The sequence below is a fragment of the Xenopus laevis genome, chromosome 2S (genome assembly GCF_017654675.1).
Source record: "Xenopus laevis strain J_2021 chromosome 2S, Xenopus_laevis_v10.1, whole genome shotgun sequence".
NCBI classification, from domain to species: Eukaryota; Metazoa; Chordata; class Amphibia; order Anura; family Pipidae; genus Xenopus; species Xenopus laevis.
In genome coordinates, this window is record NC_054374.1 from 163,337,359 (window position 1) to 163,356,325 (window position 18,967).

General features: G+C 43.4%; 1 protein-coding gene across 1 annotated transcript in view; it reads left to right on the top strand.

Annotated features, from left to right (window-relative positions):
- fam168a.S (family with sequence similarity 168 member A S homeolog) overlaps positions 1-18,967 on the top strand; it is a 49,596-nt gene that overhangs the window by 5,994 nt on the left and 24,635 nt on the right. The window contains 1 exon segment of the mRNA NM_001094342.1: positions 11,663-11,811. The gene's annotated coding sequence lies outside the window, so the exon portion shown is untranslated.

Here is an 18,967-nt window from a genome sequence, read left to right on the forward strand (position 1 = left end):
GAAGGATTCGAAGTAAAAAAACTGGTGTGTTTTTTGGGCTACTTCGACCATCGAATGGGCTACTTCGACTACAACTTTGAATCGAAGGATTCGAACTAAAAATCATTCGACCATTCGATAATCGAAGTACTGTCTCTTTAAGAAAAAACTTCGACCCCCCTAGTTTGCCGTCTAAAAGCTACCGAACTCAATGTTAGCCTATGGGGAAGGTCCCCATAGGCTTTCCTAAGTTTGTTTGATCGAAGGATATTCCTTCGATCGATTCGAAGGATTTAATCGTTCGATTGAAGGAATAATCCTTCGATCGAACTATTTGCGCTAAATTCCTTCGACTTCGATATTCAATGGCACATACTACTAGAAAAGTATATTATTATGAAAATGGTTTATTTACATGAAGCAGGGTTTTACAAATGAGCTGTTTTATGCAATATCTTTTTATAGAGACCTACATTGTTTGGGGGGTATAGTTTTCCTTTAAGCTGTTATCCAGAAACAGACTGTCCAGGAATCTCAATTACGGGAACGCCCATAGACTCAGTTTTAATAAAATAATTTACATTTTTAAATATTTCCTTTTAAAAGCAAAAAAACAAAAGTACATTGTACTTGATCCCAGCTATGATATAATCAATCCTTATCGGAGGCAAAACCAGCCTATTGGGTTTCATTAATGTTTAAATGTTTTTGTAGCAGACATAAGCTATAAAGATTGCGGAAAGACCCATTATCTGGAAAATAAACATTGATCAAAACCCCTGATTATCACTTACATCTTAAAGGGGGTTGTTCACCTTTTTAGTATTATGTAGATAGGGTATTCTGAAACAAATTGCAATTGTTTTTAATTTTTTATTATTTGTGGTTTTTGAGTTATTTAGCTTTTTATTCGGCAGCAATTTCTGCCATCTGGTTGCTAGGGTCCAAATTACCCTAGCAACCATGCACTGATTTTAATTGGAGACTGGAATAAGCACTCACCCCAAATCTCCCCCTAACTGGCCTTCAGACTGGGTCCCCTTAGCTCATAACAAGGTTACAGATATATAGAAACATTGGGGTAACAGTCACCCTGCTATAGTTCCAGGGGTACCCAGGGCACAAATAAGCACTCACCCCAAATCTCCCCCTAACTGACCTTCAGACTGGGCCCCCTTAGCTCATAACAAGGTTACAGATATATAGAAACATTGGGGTAACAGTCACCCTGCTATAGTTCCAGGGGTACCCATGGCACAAATAAACACTCACCCCAAATCTCCCCCTAACTGACCTTCAGACTGGACCCCCTTAGCTCATAACAAGGTTACAGATATATAGAAACATTGGGGTGTCACCCTGCTATAGTTCCAGGGGTACCTAGGGCACAAATAAGAACTCACCCCAAATCTCCCCCTAACTGGCCTTCAGACTGGGCCCCCTTAGCTCATAACAAGGTTACAGATATATAGAAACATTGGGGTGTCACCCTGCTATAGTTCCAGGGGTACCTAGGGCACAAATAAGAACTCACCCCAAATCTCCCCCTAACTGACCTTCAGACTGGGCCCCCTTAGCTCATAACAAGGTTAGATATATTGAAACATTGGGGTGTCACCCTGCTATAGTTCCAGGGGTACCCAGGGTACAAATAAGCACTCACCCCAAATCTCCCCCTAACTGACCTTCAGGCTGAACCCCCTTAGCTCATAACAAGGTTACAGATATATAGAAACATTGGGGTAACAGTCACCCAGGTATAGTTCCAGGGGTACCCAGGGTACAAATAAGCACTCACCCCAAATCTCCTCCTAACTGACCTTCAGGCTAGGCCCCCTTAGCTCATAACAAGGTTACAGATATATAGAAACATTTGGTTGTAGATCTATGGAGACATTGGGGTAACTTTTTCAGGGGTACCCAGGGATTCATGTTGAGAATTTTTATTACCCGTCCATCCGTTTTTGCCTTGTTGTGCTGTTGGGGTTGCTGCAGATCATGCATTAATGGTGAGTAGCGACGGCTAAGTAGAGAGGGGCTTCATTGCTGAGGCGGCTGAGAACTGGTCATGGGTAAAAGGAGATGAAGGAGGAAAATTTGATTGGAGAATTTCTGCTGGTGCTGATTGGAGTGGTCAGCAGGGTGTTGTGGGGCTGTGTACGCCATTAGGCAGTTGATTGAAATGATGCTGTGGAATACGGCTTATTTACACAATTCGTCCGAGTGTTTGTTGAAGTGAGGTATATACTGGAGTGACCTAGCACAGAGACTATTTTGGGGGAATGGGAAACAGATGTGGGACTGCAGGATGTGGCCAGTTCTAATGGAGCCATTACATGTGGGGAGCAGAGAACATAGAATGGGAGCGGAGAATAAAGTAAACACCGGCCCACAGATATAGGGGTGACTTGCAAGTGCCCCATTGCTATAAAGCAGAGCACACAGCACTTTGTATATAGAACTAAAGGCTCAGATTTTGTATATAGAACTAAAGGCTCGCTTTAACCCCTTTGCTCTCCAGGAGACCTGCAGTGAAGCTGAGCTGGTTCTGTAGCTCTTGCTAAAAGAACTGTTTCATTGAGGTAGATTATAGCCGTATACTATCTGAGTTAGAAATCAGCATGCAGCCGTGCTTAGAATGCGTCTTATCCTCCAATTCTGTAAGTTTAAAGGGGAAGGAAACCTCGTCGGCGCTAACCCCCCTCCCGTGTATTGCTCCCTCCTCCACCCTGGCCTACCCCTCCCGCTGGGCAAATGCCCCTAACTTGTTACTCACCCTTCTGCGCAGGTCCAGTCCAGGGAGTTCACAGGCAACATCTTCTTCCACGCGATCTTCTTCCTCCTTTGACCGGCGCATGCGCAGTAGGATCGTTTCGCCAGTACGATCTACTGCGCATGCGCGTGACTTTTGGCGCATGCGCAGTAGATCCGTACCGGCGAAATGCTCCTACTGCGTATGCGTCAAAACGCCGGTCAAAGGAGGAAGAAGATCGCGTGGAAGAAGATGTCGTCTGTGAACTCCCTGGACTGGACCTGCGCAGAAGGGTAAGTAACAAGTTAGGGGCATTTGCCCAGCGGGAGGGGTAGGCCAGGGGGGAGGAGGGAGGGGGGGAAATACACAGGAGGGGGGTTAGCGCCGACGAGGTTTCCTTCCCCTTTAAAGGATCTCTCTACATAGTTTTTCCTTTTTCTTTTGCATTAAAGGAGAAGGAAAGGCTTGCAGCATTTGGAGGTTCCAAATGTTAGGCACCCCTAAGTGAATGTATTTACTTACCCGTAAACCCCGGGCCGGTGCTCCTATCAGCAAAAAACTGCACCGGCCCCGGGTTATACCAGTGAGCACCACGGATCGATCCTCTTCCATCTTACTCCTTCTTCACGCGGCTTTAACTTTAACTAAAAAGTCCATATTTCTTTCAACTGCGCTTGCGTTTCCCCCAGGGAAATTTGAAGACAGAAGTGGATCACTCCGGGTGCTCACTGGTATAACCCCAGGCTGGTGCAGTTTTCTGCTGATCGGAGCCCTGGCCCGGGGTTTCAGGTAAGTAACTAAAATCACTTGGGGTGTCTAACATTTGGCACCGCAAGTGCTGCAAGCCTTTCCTTCTCCTTTAAATATATCATATTATGGTGTAAATGAGGTCTTCCTGCTTGGATTGGAATTAAAATGCATGTCTAAGCCTCCAATGTTCTGTACTATCTCCTATAATACTCCAGCAGTGTTTCAAGCCTCAAATTAAAAAAATAGCACCTGCTTTGAGGCCACTTGGAGCAACATCCAACATGTTGCCCATGAGCCACTGTTGGGGATCACTGGCCTAGAATGCAGATGGAGGCTTATAGAGGGAGCAGCATGGAGTGTAAAGATGGCCATTGACGCACCAACAATATCGTAAAAAAAAAAAATTCCGTACAATTTTGGGTGCGTGTATGGTGGGAGATGAGCCAACTGATATTGGTCAGCGCGTCGATTGGGCTGGTCGGAAAATTTTTATCGGCCCCTTTGAACACACCCGAACATCGGCCCTTGTTAGTGCTGAATCGTCAGATAGAGGTAGAAGTCTATTGTTTCTATATGTATATCTGATGATTCAGCTCTACACGTGTGTATTAAAAAGATCTTTCCTGGAAACCTCTTCTTCAGGAAATATTGTAATGTCTATGGCCACCTTAAGGTTAGGGCCAGACAAGGCCAAGATCTATTGAAATCCGCAGGCTGATTTCAGCCCCCGACTGCTAGCCGACTCCTCTCCTGTGTTCGTGTCCAGAAGCCTTGTTTGGCTTCAGCATGCACATACTCTGCTCAAAATGCAAAATCCACGTCTGGGCCAGTGCAGACACAAGGCTTCTGGACACGAACAAACAAGAGGTGTCTGCATTTTGCGCAGAGCATGTTCATGAGTGGAGTCTCCTGTTTCTTCACCAAAATCCGCACCTGAGCTGACAGAAGACATATGGACTAGTGATGACCCAACCTAGCTTGGCCCCGCCTTGCAGTGATGTCACAAATCTATAAATGGATAAGCCGAAAGTGTTGGGTCGTGGGCAGGAAGAGCGGAAGGAACCAATCAACCTCCAACTCACTCCGATCCGAAGATTTGAAGCGGCAGCTGACCCAAACCCACCCAATCCACGGGTCCCGTGGGTTTTGGCCCGGCCTACACATCACTATTACGGATGCGAACACAGAAGAGGAGCCTGCTAGCGGTGGGTGTTGAATTGGGCCTGCAAATTTCAGATTTCCAAGGGTTCATTTCAGCCCAGTCTGGCCCTAGCCTATAACTTGATTTGACTAGAATCGTGATGGAATCTTACGGGGGGGGACGGGGCTCGTTGGTGAGTTCAACTGAAGCGATGGGATTGGCTAGAACAGTAATGGCAGTTTACAGGGGGAGGGGTGGGGGTAACTCAAGCAGTAGGTGGAGCTAGAACACTGATGACCTCTTTCAGAAGGAGGGGCAGACAGTTCTGAGACACAAAAGTGTAACATTTATAAGAAAAGTTTTGCCGTGAAATAACGCCCATAGGAGCATATTTATCAAAGAGTGAAGTGTAGAGATCGGCACCGTCCACTAGAGTGAAATCCCGGCACTCTCCATTCATTTCTATGGCATTTTGAAAGTCATATTTAAAGTGAATTTTCACTTTCAACCATAATCTTTTAAAAATCCCATAGAAATGAATGGAGAGCAGTGGAATTTTATGGTGTCGATCTCTAACTTCACTCTTTGATAAATGTACCCCATAGACTTTAATGTATAGTAAAAACACGCACGGTTTGGAAAATGACACACAAAACAATATCCCATTAACTTTAATGTGTTTGGTGAAATTTTCGACAAAACAATATGAACACCAAGCTGTATATGGATTTTAATATAGAAACGCAATAGCTTTTAGTGCTCCTTTTACAAGACCTTCGGCGGATTCCATACTGGAGATGGGCTTCATTCCTTTTCAGTAGGACCCTGAGATCACGCCTCGTCTCTTACCTATTTTGGGCTATTGTGTCTCCCAGCTGTGAGCCAACCTCCTCATTGTCTGTATCTTCCTATACATTGTCTTCTCTTTATATTCTGTCCCTTTTGGCTGCTCAGTGCTCCCCTCTTTCTCTCCATTCTAAGACCAGTTTGATCTGTAATATTCTCCTGCGCTGGGTTTCTTTCTCCCCAAACTAGCGTTGTTTTGCTGTTTTCTCCAGATGAAAAGCTGCTTTTATCCTGACATTTGCCTTTTTCTTTTGATTTATTTATTTTTTTCCTTGCTGAGTGAGCTTTTAAAAAAAACAGATAAAAAAGATGTTGCACTATATGTGAGTGCCTGGAGAAATCCGCATTATTAACATGTGCTGAACAGGGGGCAATGATTTATGCTGCACCCAGTAAGAGAATAATGTTGACCCCACTAGTATAGTCTCCGCCATAAGGCCAAATGTGGAGCAACATCAACCCAACACAAAATGTCAGTATATTTTCTCTTTTAGAGACATTTTAAATGACGTGCTGCCTGTTTTGGTTTTTCCCTATACATTTTTTTTCTGAAGCTCCCCAAAAAAATTTCAGGTACAAAAAGAATTTGTTTTGACATTTTTTGCCTTATTCTTTTGACCCTTTCCAGCTGTCAAATGCTCTGTAAGGCTACAAATGTATTGTTGTTGTTACTTTAAATTACTCATCTTTCTATTCAGACCTTCTCCTATTCATATTCCAGTCTCTTATTCAAATCAATACATGGTTGCTAGGGTAAATTGTAGGGATGCACCGAATCCAGGATTCGGCTCGGGATTCTGCCTTTTTCAGCAGGATTTGGATTCGGCCGAATCCTTATGCCCTGCCGAACCAAATCCTAATTTAGGGGTTGTGGAGGGAAATCAAGTGACTTTTTGTCACAAAACAAGGCAGTAAAACATTTTTCCCACTCCTAATTTGCATATACAAATTCGGTTAAGTATTCTGCCAAATCTTTCGCAAAGGATTCGGCCAAATTCTAAATAGTGGATTCAGTGCATCCCTAGTAAATTGTACCTTAGTGACCATATTGCAGAAATTGAAAACTGAAGACCTGCTAAATAAAAAGCTTAATAACTCAAAAAAACACAAATAATAAATAATGAAAACCAATTGCAAATTGTTTTAGAATATCACCCTCTACATCATACTAAGTTAATTTAAAGTGAACAACCCCTTTAAGTGGCCTACAACCAACCTGGTCAGTAGAAAGGGTGAGTGGCTGCAAAGTCCTCTTCCTCTAAAGAACATTCAAACAAAGTTGGTTATTTCTGTCTTTGGATGGGGTTATCATGGCCTATACAGTAGTGCTGTGCAGGTCAAGAAATTCTTAACCCGACCCTAACCCGCCCCACAGTGACATCAAAAGTCTATAAATATAGGTGCTAGGTGAGAGCAGGAGACGAGGTCAACCCGGAACCACCCGCGACCCAAAGATTTTGTGCACCTGGCCAACCCGTGGGTTTCGGGCCGGCCTGCACATTACTACTCTACAGGCTGCATTATTCCTCTCCACTATGACGAGACGTATCCCAGAAGCCTGTAAAATTACAGTATCCAAAGTATAGCGGGACAGGCTTGTAAAGCAACCTATGAAAGATGTTTTGGTGGTGGTGTGGGAGCTGGGGGCAGTGCTGACACTTAATCAGTGCTGGGCATTCGTCTGCTCACTTTGTATACTCATTGCATTGTCAACACCATCATTTCTGTAGGAAAAGCTTCAACAGTGCGTAATGGAACCCATGCAGTGAGGTTGGTAACGAACATAGATGGAAAAAGTTGTTCCTAGAGGGTATTTTGTACAATCCAACTGACTGGGCCAATGCAGCCATGGATCAGTAGGATCTATATAGTGAATGACATGCTCCAGTTCTAGTAACCAATCGCAGCAAATCTTATGGTGACATTTATTGCTCTGCTGCGGGTTACTACACCGTGGGCAGGTTTATACCTGTCATTAGATTGCTAAAGATATTCGAAGAAGAACCATAAGGACTTCAGCCAGTTGATAGTCCCAATTGACTTGGTCAGTAGATGCAACACGTGTGTGGGCCTGTTACCCCTAAGACCAGCCAAATGCACTCCTTGTTTTTTAATGAAGGCACCCATGCATAAATGGTTCCCTAAGTAAAACTTCGTCTTCTTCCCATTTAGTACAAAGGAATGACCATGCTAGAGTTCTTTATGGGAGTTATCAGGAGTTCTTTTTGTCATTATACATCCTCTGACAACTTCAATAGACAATGCTATTTGCTGGAATTTATTTAGGGTCATTGGCACTAGATCCTGCACGGAACCAATTTGTCAAACCCGACCCGCAACCCTCATACTTACCCGCTACCTGACCAGCAAGTACCTTATCCGCAACCCGGATTTGCGACCCGCTGACCATCAAGAAACAAAGTGCTGTCATTGTAATGTAGAGAGACATGAAGTCTGGTGAGTTTAATAGAGTAAGCTCTAATACATCTTCTAGGCAAAAGGAGCCCCCCTATAAGGGTAAAGTCACACTGGGAGATTGTCACCCATGCGACTAATCGCCTCTTCTTTGGGGCGACTAATCTTCCCCCCCCCCTGTTTTCCGTCTGCTAAAATGAGAAATCACTTGTGGCACTCGTGACGCTTCGTTTTCCTGAAGTTGCCCGAAGTTTCCTCGTGAGTCATTCTAGTAGGCGGAAGACAGGGGGAAGCAGCTCAGGGCGATTAGTCGCCCCAAAGAGGCAATTAATCGCCGGGCGACTAATTCTCCCAATGTGACCTTACCATAAGATATATTGGATCTAACTGTCAATGAATATCTGACACCCAACTGCTGCATGAAGACAGAATGAAGAGAAACAGATGCTGAGAGAGGAATAGTGAAGATAAACTTGATTATTTCAGAATTTTTTATTTCAGTATGCTGAAGCTTATATTCCGTTTTCGTGATAGTTTCCATTTAAGATGCGCTCGTTTGGCAACCTCACCAAACGGATCTTATGGTATATGGCCACCTTCAGACTGAGGAACTGACATTCATCTACTGCCCACAGCAGCCATTGCTCTCCAGCCAATTACCCGGCTTATCCTGGTCTCTCTCTCTCTGTGCCATGGCTCGTGTAGCAGGTGTATGAGGTGCAGGTGTAGAGTGAGCACAATTCAATGTAATCTGATTTTTTGCTGCAGTAACCTTGAATGCCCTGCCTCCCTGCCTTCTGTGCAGTGGAACAGCTCAATCTGCTCATTGCCCCGAGCCACATACCTTAAGGCTAGGGGCACACGGCGCGATTTCGCCGCGATTCTGCGCTGGGCGAGTTGTTGCTGCGTTTTTTAAGCCGAAATAGCTTTGCTAACTTTGGCGCTGGCGTCAATGCAAATCGTGGCGAAATCGCTGCGCTAATTCACACGCGGCGATTCTTTTTCTACTGTCGCCCGGAAACGCCCAGCGAGGCAACTTCGGACGACAATAGAAAACGAATCGCCGCGTGTGAATTAGCGCAGCGATTTCGCCGCGATTTGCATTGACGCCAGCGCCAAAGTTAGCAAAGCTATTTCGGCTTAAAAAACGCAGCGACAACTCGCTTAGCGCAGAATCGCGGCGAAATCGCGCCGTGTGCCCCTACCCTAAAATGACTGGAGGAAATCCATTGTTTTTTTGTTTTTTTTAACCCTTTTAGACCAGAGATGTTTGGTGAGGCCAGGGATCCCAGAAATGACACAATTATCTAATTTTAACAGTGTTGTGTCACAGTGCAACCTCAAATGTCCAATATCTGGTTGATTTTGGGCCAGATATCAGTCAGACAGGACCTTTTGAGCTCCATGGAAACAGGCCGATAAGCTGCCAATTTAGCTTCTATTGGCCCATACATGGGATATTTATGCAGATCAACCAGACTGTGGTATAATAAAGAAAATGAGCCTATATATCGATACTTCCGCCGTAAAGCAAGTGTGGACTGTTGTGACAGAAAAAAAACAGTTGAGTGTGTGCTGGCAAATACATTCTCCCACTCAACCAGAAAAGTGACTACTGTGCTTTTAAGGAGTGAAATAAAAAATACTTATTTGTGTTTTCAGGTGTATATAAAGGTATGGGATACATTATCAGAAACCCGTTATCCAGAAAGCCCCAAATAACATAAAATAGAGTCTATGGGAGACTGCCTTTCCATCTAAATGTTTAAAAATTATCTTTTTCTGTGCAATAACAAAACAGTAGCCTTGATCCCAACTACCGTATATACTCGTGTATAAGCCGACCCGTGTATAAGCCGAGGTACCTAATTTACCTAAGAAAACTGGAAAAATGTATTGACTCGTGTATAAGCCTAGGGGCCCCATGTCAGATTTCAAAATGTGAATGTGACCTGGCCGCAACAATTGGGGGACACTGGGCAGGTACCTGTTAAAGGGTCCTCTGTCTACCCCTATTTCATGTTTGCTTCCCTCTGTCGCTCTCCCCACCCCGGCCCTCACGTCTGCTGCTCTTCCCTCTGTCACAGTAAAACGTGACCCGGCCCCAGCAGGACTGTCTGTGACTGACTGTGTCGCCGCCCGGAGCAGGTCCAGGAGCTCCGGGCGGCGCGTCCTTCCCTGCCGGCGACACAGTCAGTCACAGACAGTCCTGCTGGGGCCGCGGAAGGAGGTATGACCCGCGTATAAGCCGAGTTTGAGTTTTTCAGCACATTTTGGGTGCTGAAAAACTCGGCTTATACGCGAGTATATACGGTAAGATATAATTAATCCTTATTGGAAGCAAAACCAGCTTATTGGGTTTATTTAATGTTTACATGATTTCCTAGTTGACGTAAGGTATGAAGATCCAAATTCCAGAACGATCCGTTGCCCAGAAAGCCCCAGGTCCTGAACATTCTGGATAACCGGTCTCATACCTGTACAATATCCAGGCTGTTGTGTTTAAGCCTTTGTTTAGCAAGGTTGCTAATATGGGGGTGGTTCACCTTTAAGTTAACTTTGAGTATGTTATAGAATGGGCAATTGCTCTTCTTTATATTTGTTTTTGAATTATATGCCATCTTCTGTCTCTCTTCAGCTTTCAGATGGGGGTCACTGACCCCATCTAAAAACAAATGCTCTGTAAGGCTACACGTATTGTTATTGCTTCTTTTTATCACTCGTCTTTCTATTCAGGCCTCGCCTATTCATAGTTCAGTCTCTTATTAAAATCAATGCATGGTTGCTAGGGTAAATTGGTCCATAGCAACCAGAATGCAAAAACTGCAAACTGAAGAGCTGCTTAATAAAAAGCTAAATAGCTCAAAAACCACCAAATGATAAAAAATAACCATTTGCAAATGGTCTCAGAATATCACTCTCTACATCATGTTCACAGTTAATTTAAAGGTGAACAACCCCTTTGATTAGGTGCCATGTACAGAGAGGAGCTTCTGGAAGGAATATTATTTCAGTGTATCTGCAGTGCTTCAAGACAGATCTTTTTGATATCTAATAACAAAGACAAATCCTCTGGCAACAGGCTGCAAGCACCTCGCTCTTGTCCATGGATGGGGGTTTCTTATTTGGCTACATTGTTGAAACTTTGAAGTGGTTCAGCCGGAACAGAGCGTTTCTAAACACTGGATTTAAAACATAGATGTGAGCGAGGGCTTGTGAGGCTGAATCTGCAGATGGTGTCTGGCACAAACCTACCATTGCTTGATGTTGTGCAACTTGGCACAAGTAGGATTAAAATGAATTTATGATAGGAATTCTGCGAATGGAGTGTTCCGTTTCCTTTGACGTAACTCTGGCATTTGTAATTAATTGAGAAATGTGGGTATGACCATAAGGTGGGGGTGCTATCTGTATATCCTATCTGATCCCCATTGTAAGCAGCAGTCCTGTCCTGCTTTATGGCAGCTGAGATTCTAGCTATCTGTATAACAGAACATTCTGTCCCAGTGGCTGCACAGATCCTATCTGATCCCCATTGTAAGCAGCAGTCCTGTCCTGCTTTATGGCAGCTGAGATTCTAGCTATCTGTATAACCGAGCACATAGCCTATCTGAAATTCTAGCTGCTATTGGTTATGAGGAGGTGGAGCTAAATGATGACTAGTGCAGTTGGTTCCTGCGTAAGATTCTTTTTGCCACAGGTCATTCACCATTCCAGACATATATTGTACAAAAATATTAGGTTGAATGTGTTTTGTATATATTTTATATTTTTTTTAGAATCAACATCTTGAAGCCGGAAACTGATGCAATGACAGAGGTTTGAGTTCCACACACACACATCTGATCCTTTTTTCTGGGGATATTTCTGAATTGTCTACATTGTCATCTCATTGGAGAGCAAGGGAAAGTTCAGCTCACTGACAAAGGTATGTACAGGGATGAATTGCTGGGACTTTTGTTTGTCGTCATATGAAGCAGTGTTTCCAAATTCTAGTATTCATTTATCTTTAACACCGTGGTTCAGCTTCCTGTTATGATGATTCCTTATATAAGAAGCCTGGGACTAAATCAATTTAAGGTTCAAATTTGATTCAGGATTTGGATGTTGTGGATTCAGTGCATCCCTACATATAACAGAAATTATTTCACATTTTGTTGGGTTTTAGAGAAGTACAGTATATTTAAAATAAAAGTGATACTGTCACTTAGGATTCACATTAATAATCTTATTTTAAAATTACAAATTGATCCTAGTCTCACTGACAGGCAGGTGACCATGCACCTGGGAACTAGCGATGTGCGGGTCGTCAGAAACTGGCACCTGCCCCGCCTCTTCCTGATGGGGGCGGAGCAGGCATGCACCTATAAATGGATGCAATGGAGCTTTAAGCCGGCAGAAGTAAATGTTGGTGGAAGTCTGCCTGACCCGCGGGTGTCTGGTCGGTCTTCACATCACGGTTTCCGGATAATGGATCCCATGCCTGTATTAAAATGTGAACAACCTCTTTAGGTACAATGCCACATAGTTGATCTGATTCAATTTCATGTGTTGGTGCGGTGGGGAGTGTTGTGCATCTCTCCATATGGCTGATAACTGCCAAAAAATGGCCACTATTACAGGTAGAGGCAGACCAATCATCTCTAGCCGTAGCACAACTGGAGCGCTTTACAGCTTTATTCCGATGCTGCACTCTGACTATTGGTTGCTACGGTACTTGAAAAAGCATTATAAATTCCTTGCACGTCGTTGAAAATGACTTGTATTCGCCTTATCCTTTCATAAGAGGAATGATCTTCCCTTGCCAAGATCTGAGAAAATAGGGAAATTCAGGTCAAATCTGCTTTTCTGTCATAAAGACATAATAGCAAATACAGATCAAGGTTAGTAATAATCAGGCTGTTGCAGAACTACTAATGACCGTACATGTGGCTGATGAATTCAGGTTGTTGTCAGTAAAGAAAAACTGATGCTGCCGGCAGTGCTTGTCCCTGAGATATGTCTGCAAGCTAAATTATTCAGTTGTGCCTGCAAGGGAGGATCAGCTTAAAGGAACAGTAACATAAAAAAAAGAGTGTTTTAAAGTAATACAAATATAATGCAGTGTTGCTTTGCACTGGGTAAACTGGTGTATTTGCTTCAGAAATGCTACTGTTGTTTATATAAACAAGCTGCTGTGTAGCCATGGGGGCAGCCATTCAAGCACAGGATACACAGTAGATAACAGATAAGTACTCCTATAGTTTATATAAACAAGCTGCTGTGTAGCCATGGGGGCAGCCATCCAAGCACAGGATATACAGTAGATAACAGATAAGTACTACTATAGTTTATATAAACAAGCTGCTGTGTAGCCATTCAAGCACAGTATACACAGTAGATAACAGATAAGTACTACTATAGTTTATGTAAACAAGCTGCTGTGTAGCCATGGGGGCAGCCATTCAAGCACAGGATACACAGTAGATAACATATACGTACTACTATAGTTTATATAAACAAGCTTCTGTGTAGCCATGGGGCAGCCATTCAAGCACAGGATACACAGTAGATAACAGATAAGTACTACTATAGTTTATATAAACAAGCTGCTGTGTAGCCATGGGGGCAGCCATTCAAGCACAGGATACACAGTAGATAACAGATAAGTACTACTATAGTTTATATAAACAAGCTGCTGTGTAGCCATTCAAGCACAGGATACACAGTAGATAACATATACGTACTACTATAGTTTATATAAACCAGCTTCTGTGTAGCCATGGGGCAGCCATTCAAGCACAGGATACACAGTAGATAACAGATAAGTACTACTATAGTTTATATAAACAAGCTGCTGTGTAGCCATGGGGGCAGCCATTCAAGCACAGGATACACAGTAGATAACAGATAAGTACTACTATAGTTTATATAAACAAGCTGCTGTGTAGCCATGGGGGCAGCCATTCAAGCACAGAATACACAGTAGATAATATGTACTACTATAGGTCCCTCCCCCGCACAGCGCCGGCTGCAGGTCCCTCCCCCGCACAGCGCCGGCTGCAGGTCCCTCCCCCACACAACGCCGGCTGCAGGTCCCTCCCCTGCACCCCTGCGGCTGCTGGTCCCTCTGGTATTATGGATTCTGTGTACAGATGGTAGTTGGTGACAGCCAAGTAACATAGGTTAAAGAAGTAATAGGCAGTTGACATCAGAGGCAGTACACTGGTTACTGTTCATAATCACACCACAGTACCCTGGGTCACTGGTCACTATACATTCTCTTTGCAGTGCATAAAGGGTTATTAGCGAAACCCAAAGTCATTGTGTTTTAGTTACACCGCTCCGGTGTGCACTGCAGGGCTGCTCTGTTTAGGTTGATGTAAGCTATACGAAATTTGGTGACTGTTTAAACAGCGAGGTATATGCGAAATAAGGCCAGGGCTTACGCTTCCAGCTTGTGTGATTAAAGCCAGATGTACTGGGATGCAAGTAACTCGGCCACTTTTATATGGGATAAAGGAGAGCTTGATGGCAAAGGGAGTGATTATAAAATGTATTACAGATATTGTAAGTAGAATGAGCTCAGGTCATGGCTATAGGGTGCAAAAATTTTTGGACATTTTAATTGTTCCACCTATGGGACAAAAATAAATTGCCTCTAGGGAAAAGGATCCCAAGTTGCTTTATGCGGGTCACACCCCTGCACAACGCCGTCTTCTGGTCCCTCCCCTGCTAGAAAATCACAACATGAAATAAATAGGATTGTTTTGCTTCCAATAAGAATTAATTGTATCTTAGTTGGGATCAGGTACAAGCTACTGTTTTATTATTACACAGAAAAAGGAAGTAATTAAAACAATTATTTGATTATAATGGAGTCTATGGGAGTCGACCCTTCTGTAATGTAATTCTGAGCTTTCTGGACCTTTACTATACCTGTACTAAAGAAATTGAGGGAAGCCCCCATCCAGTTTATTGGAATGTGTGTCATGGTTTCCTGTATTGTTAAACACAAAGTACAACAGCCTGAGCCTTGGACCTCTTCCCAAATATGCAGTGCGGTATTTCTCTCTAGCGTTTCTGTTCTCCCCCACCCCTTGGCTAGTAGTTAGTAGCACAGCATGCCTCCGTATTCCTGCAGTAATGGCAGCTCTCTCTCTGGCGCCTCATGGCACAATGCTGATCTGGCACTTTGCTGCCTTCTTTATGGAGTCCATCAACTATAAACAAAAATGTCACATGATGGGAATATCTGGAGAATTGTGCTTCACTACTGGAACTGCGCATCCGCTATACATGTTATATAATAAAGCTGCTTATCATCCATCATTTAATAAAGGCAGACAGGCTGCATCCCCTTATGGTTTAGGCATGAAAACTGGTCTGAGACAATTTTTTTTTCTAATTTTAGTTCTGTACATTACCACAATAAATTTTAAATGAACTGCAGACTTTCAGCTTTAATTCAGTGGGTTGAACAAAAACATTGCATAAAAATGTGAGGAACTAAAACACTTTTTTTAATTTCAGGGGCTCAAAAGTAATAGTACAATTGATGCCCATGATTTCATGGGCAGGTGGGGGCAATTCCTTCATTATGTCATTATCAATGAAGCAGATAAAAGCCCTGCAGTTGATTTTAGGGGGTGCTTGTATGTGGAACAGACAACATGCGGTCAAAGGAGCTCTCCATGCAGGTGAAACAAGTCGTCCTTATGCTACAAAAACAGAAAAAACCCATCTGAGAAATTGTTATAATATTAGGAGAGGCAAATCTACAGTTTGGTACATCGTGAGAGAGAAATCACTGGTGAACTCAGCAACGCAAAAAGACCTGGACGTCCACAGAAGACAACAATGGTGGATGATCTCAGAATCATTTCCATGGTGAAGAGAAACCCCTTCACAAGTGAAAAACAGTCTCCAGGAGGTAGAGTCTCCATATCCAAGTCTGCCATAAAGAGAAGACTGCATGAAAGTAAATACAGAGGGTGCACTGCAAGGTACAAGTCACTCATAATCATAAAGAATAGAAAGGCTACATTGGACTTTGCTTAAAAAAAAAAAAAAAAAAAAAAAACTAAAGGCAGCACAGTTCTGGAAAAACCCCAGTCTGACAGCAAGTAGTCAAGGAAGTTGTCAGGAGAAAGAAAGATGCTGCTTTGATGTTCTTCTGGTTGGGAAAATAATTAGAAACCTTTCTCACTTTCTTAAGTGCCCCATCTCTCTTGCTGTTGATTGGAAATAACAGCCCCCATGGGTTATGAAATCCCCCCCCCCTTGTTTCTGCTGATCTCACATAGTTACACTGCAAACATCGCTGTTTTCTCCAGTGGAAGGAACATGCGCATGATCTTGGTAGTCGGATGCCGTGCAGTTGGAGGAGCTCCTCCTTGTGCCTTGTTTTTGTGGGGAGCTATAAGTTATTATTTGGAGAACAGTGGCTTCTTCCAGAGACGTGATTTATTACTACCCTATTATGCAAGTACTAGTTGGGTATAAATAGAACTCATAAGCAGAACAGTGATGTTCCCGAGGTGATGCTTAGTGACCTGTCTCCTTGGCTATAATTCATCTGGTTAATTTGTCACTTTGAGGGATGGAGCTGCCGCACTGCTGTACATGAGCTGAATACATTACTGTATAATGCAGTCCAGGAATCACTGCAAGGATTGTAGCCACAATATGTTTTGTGCTGCTTTGCTCGCTATTCTTCTGTTTCACCCCATACCTTAAAGGTACCTATAATATCTTTCCTAAGATATTCGGTTTGTCTATGGTGGGAGACAAGCCGACCCATATTGACAGAAGAGTTGGGCCCGCTGGCCAGAAAATTTTGATTGGGTGCCTTTGAAGGCCACTGATCGGCCATTGTTAGTGCTGAATCATCAGATACAGGTAGAATTCTGTTGTTTGTATCTGTATATCCGATGATTCAGCTCTAACAGTTAAGGTGGCCATAGACTCAAAGATCCACTCGTTTGGCGACATCGCCAAACGAGCGGATCTTTCCCCGATATGCCACTAAACTGCGTGGCTATATCGGGGGTAATTTGAGCGTTCGGCCGTATGGCCGAACGATCAAATTACGATGCGCCAAGCGGCTCCGACGGGTCGGTCGGGTAAAAATCCAACCTTCCCGAACGATATCGTGGCCAGATATCGATCAGGAAGACCCGTCGGAAGCCCCCATACACGGGCAGATAAGCTGTCAAATCGGTCCAAACTACCGATATCGGCAGCTTTATCTGCCCGTGTATGGCCACCTTTAGTAGTGAAAACAAACCGGGAAAGATCATAATTGTAACGTCTATTGCCACTTTTAGGGTTTGTCTGGTCTCTCAACTATCACTCTTTTCCATGAAGAACCTATGGGCCTGTGACTCGGTTCACCGTGAGATCCCTGCAGACCAGAGATGTTATGGAAACACAAGAGATCTTTGTCCAACTAATGACATTTCGAAGTCATTTTTCCCGCCTCTTCTTCTTAAGGTGGCCATACACGGCCCAATAAAAGCTGCCGACAGACCGAGTCGGCAGCTTATTGGCCCGTGTATGGGGCCCCCCGACGGGCTACCCCGATGAGATCTGGCCGAAAGTCGGCCAGATCTCGATCGGATGGGACTAAAAATCCCGTCGGATCGCGGACGCATCTGTTCGTTGATGCGGTCCCGCGATCCGACCGCCCGTTAGGCATCTTTAGGATCCGATCGTTAGGCCCTAGGGCCCACGATCGGATCAGCCCAATATTGCCCACCTCAAGGTGGGCATATTGGAGGGAGATCCGCTCGTTTGGCGACATCGCCAAACGAGCGGATCTCTCCATGTATGGCCACCTTTAAACTCAGATCAGTCTTCCCTCATCCCTTTGATCCGCAGGTTTTAAAAAAGTGGAAGAAGATAAGTATTAGGGATGCACCAAATCCACTATTTGGGATTTGTGCGAATGAAAGAGTCGGCCGAATACCGAACCAAAGCCTAATTTGCATATGCAAATTAGGATATATTTTTGGTTCTGCTGAAAAAGGCCAAATCCTGAACTGAATCCTGGATTCGGTGCATCCCTAATAAGTACCGTGCTTATATCAAGTTATCAACTCCAACTGGTCACTTAGGAACTATTGTCTTTCTATACAATTATATTAACTGTTCAATTGCAAAATCGTTTATTATTAGTTGTACATAATCGCTAATAACCTCACCTTTGGTCATATTTGACATATGGCTTAAATATATTTATATAATATATAAGGATTCTAATTAAAAATGGATCTCCTCAAGTGATTGTTAAAAAGCAATTCATTCATTTCTATGAAATAAGAGTTCATTGAAGGTTAATCTAATGAGTTAATGGACGTCCGTTAATCTAAAGTGCAGTGCAAATATATAGTAAATGAATTTTCTTCCCAATTAATTGATGTTTATAAATTGAAAGATTGATTTTGTCATCAGTAAAATAATAGGGATAAATTATTTTACCAATCTGCTCAAATTCATGATGTAATAGAAATGCTGAAATAAGAAGAGGTGGAGTTGTCCCGTAATCGGCGGCCTCGATTGTTTCTATTCCTGGGACACCACAAAGCTGAAGAAGGCAGGGTAACCGGGCTGTGGTCTCAAATGTTAAAACTGCCCTAGACTCTTGCAGAGGACTAGTTAAAGCTCCCCATAGACACAACGATTCTTCTTGCCGAACGACCGATTTTAGGGAAGTCCGACCAATCCTTTGAAATTATCGTGCGGTTAGTGGGATTCGAACGATCGTACATCTTACGATTTTTCGGCCGACATCTGTCAGAAAATTGATCGGCCAGGTCAAAAAATCTTTGTAGGTCCCAGTGCAATGTATCTATGTTTGTAGGGCCAAGCAGGCAGCTCCCCTTTGTTTTCCTGGCAAATTGTTTTTTCTAGTTGATGGTAAATTCGTACAATCGTTCCGAGAAGATCGTGGTCTCACGATCAGGATCTGATCTTTTAAAAATCTCAACATCTATGGCCAGCTTAAGACTAAATAACTACAAATCCTAAAACCTTCTTCGCGTCGACAATCTCCCCGAACTGCCTTCCCCTACCTTCCTGCAGGCTATAATGAAAAATCGGCA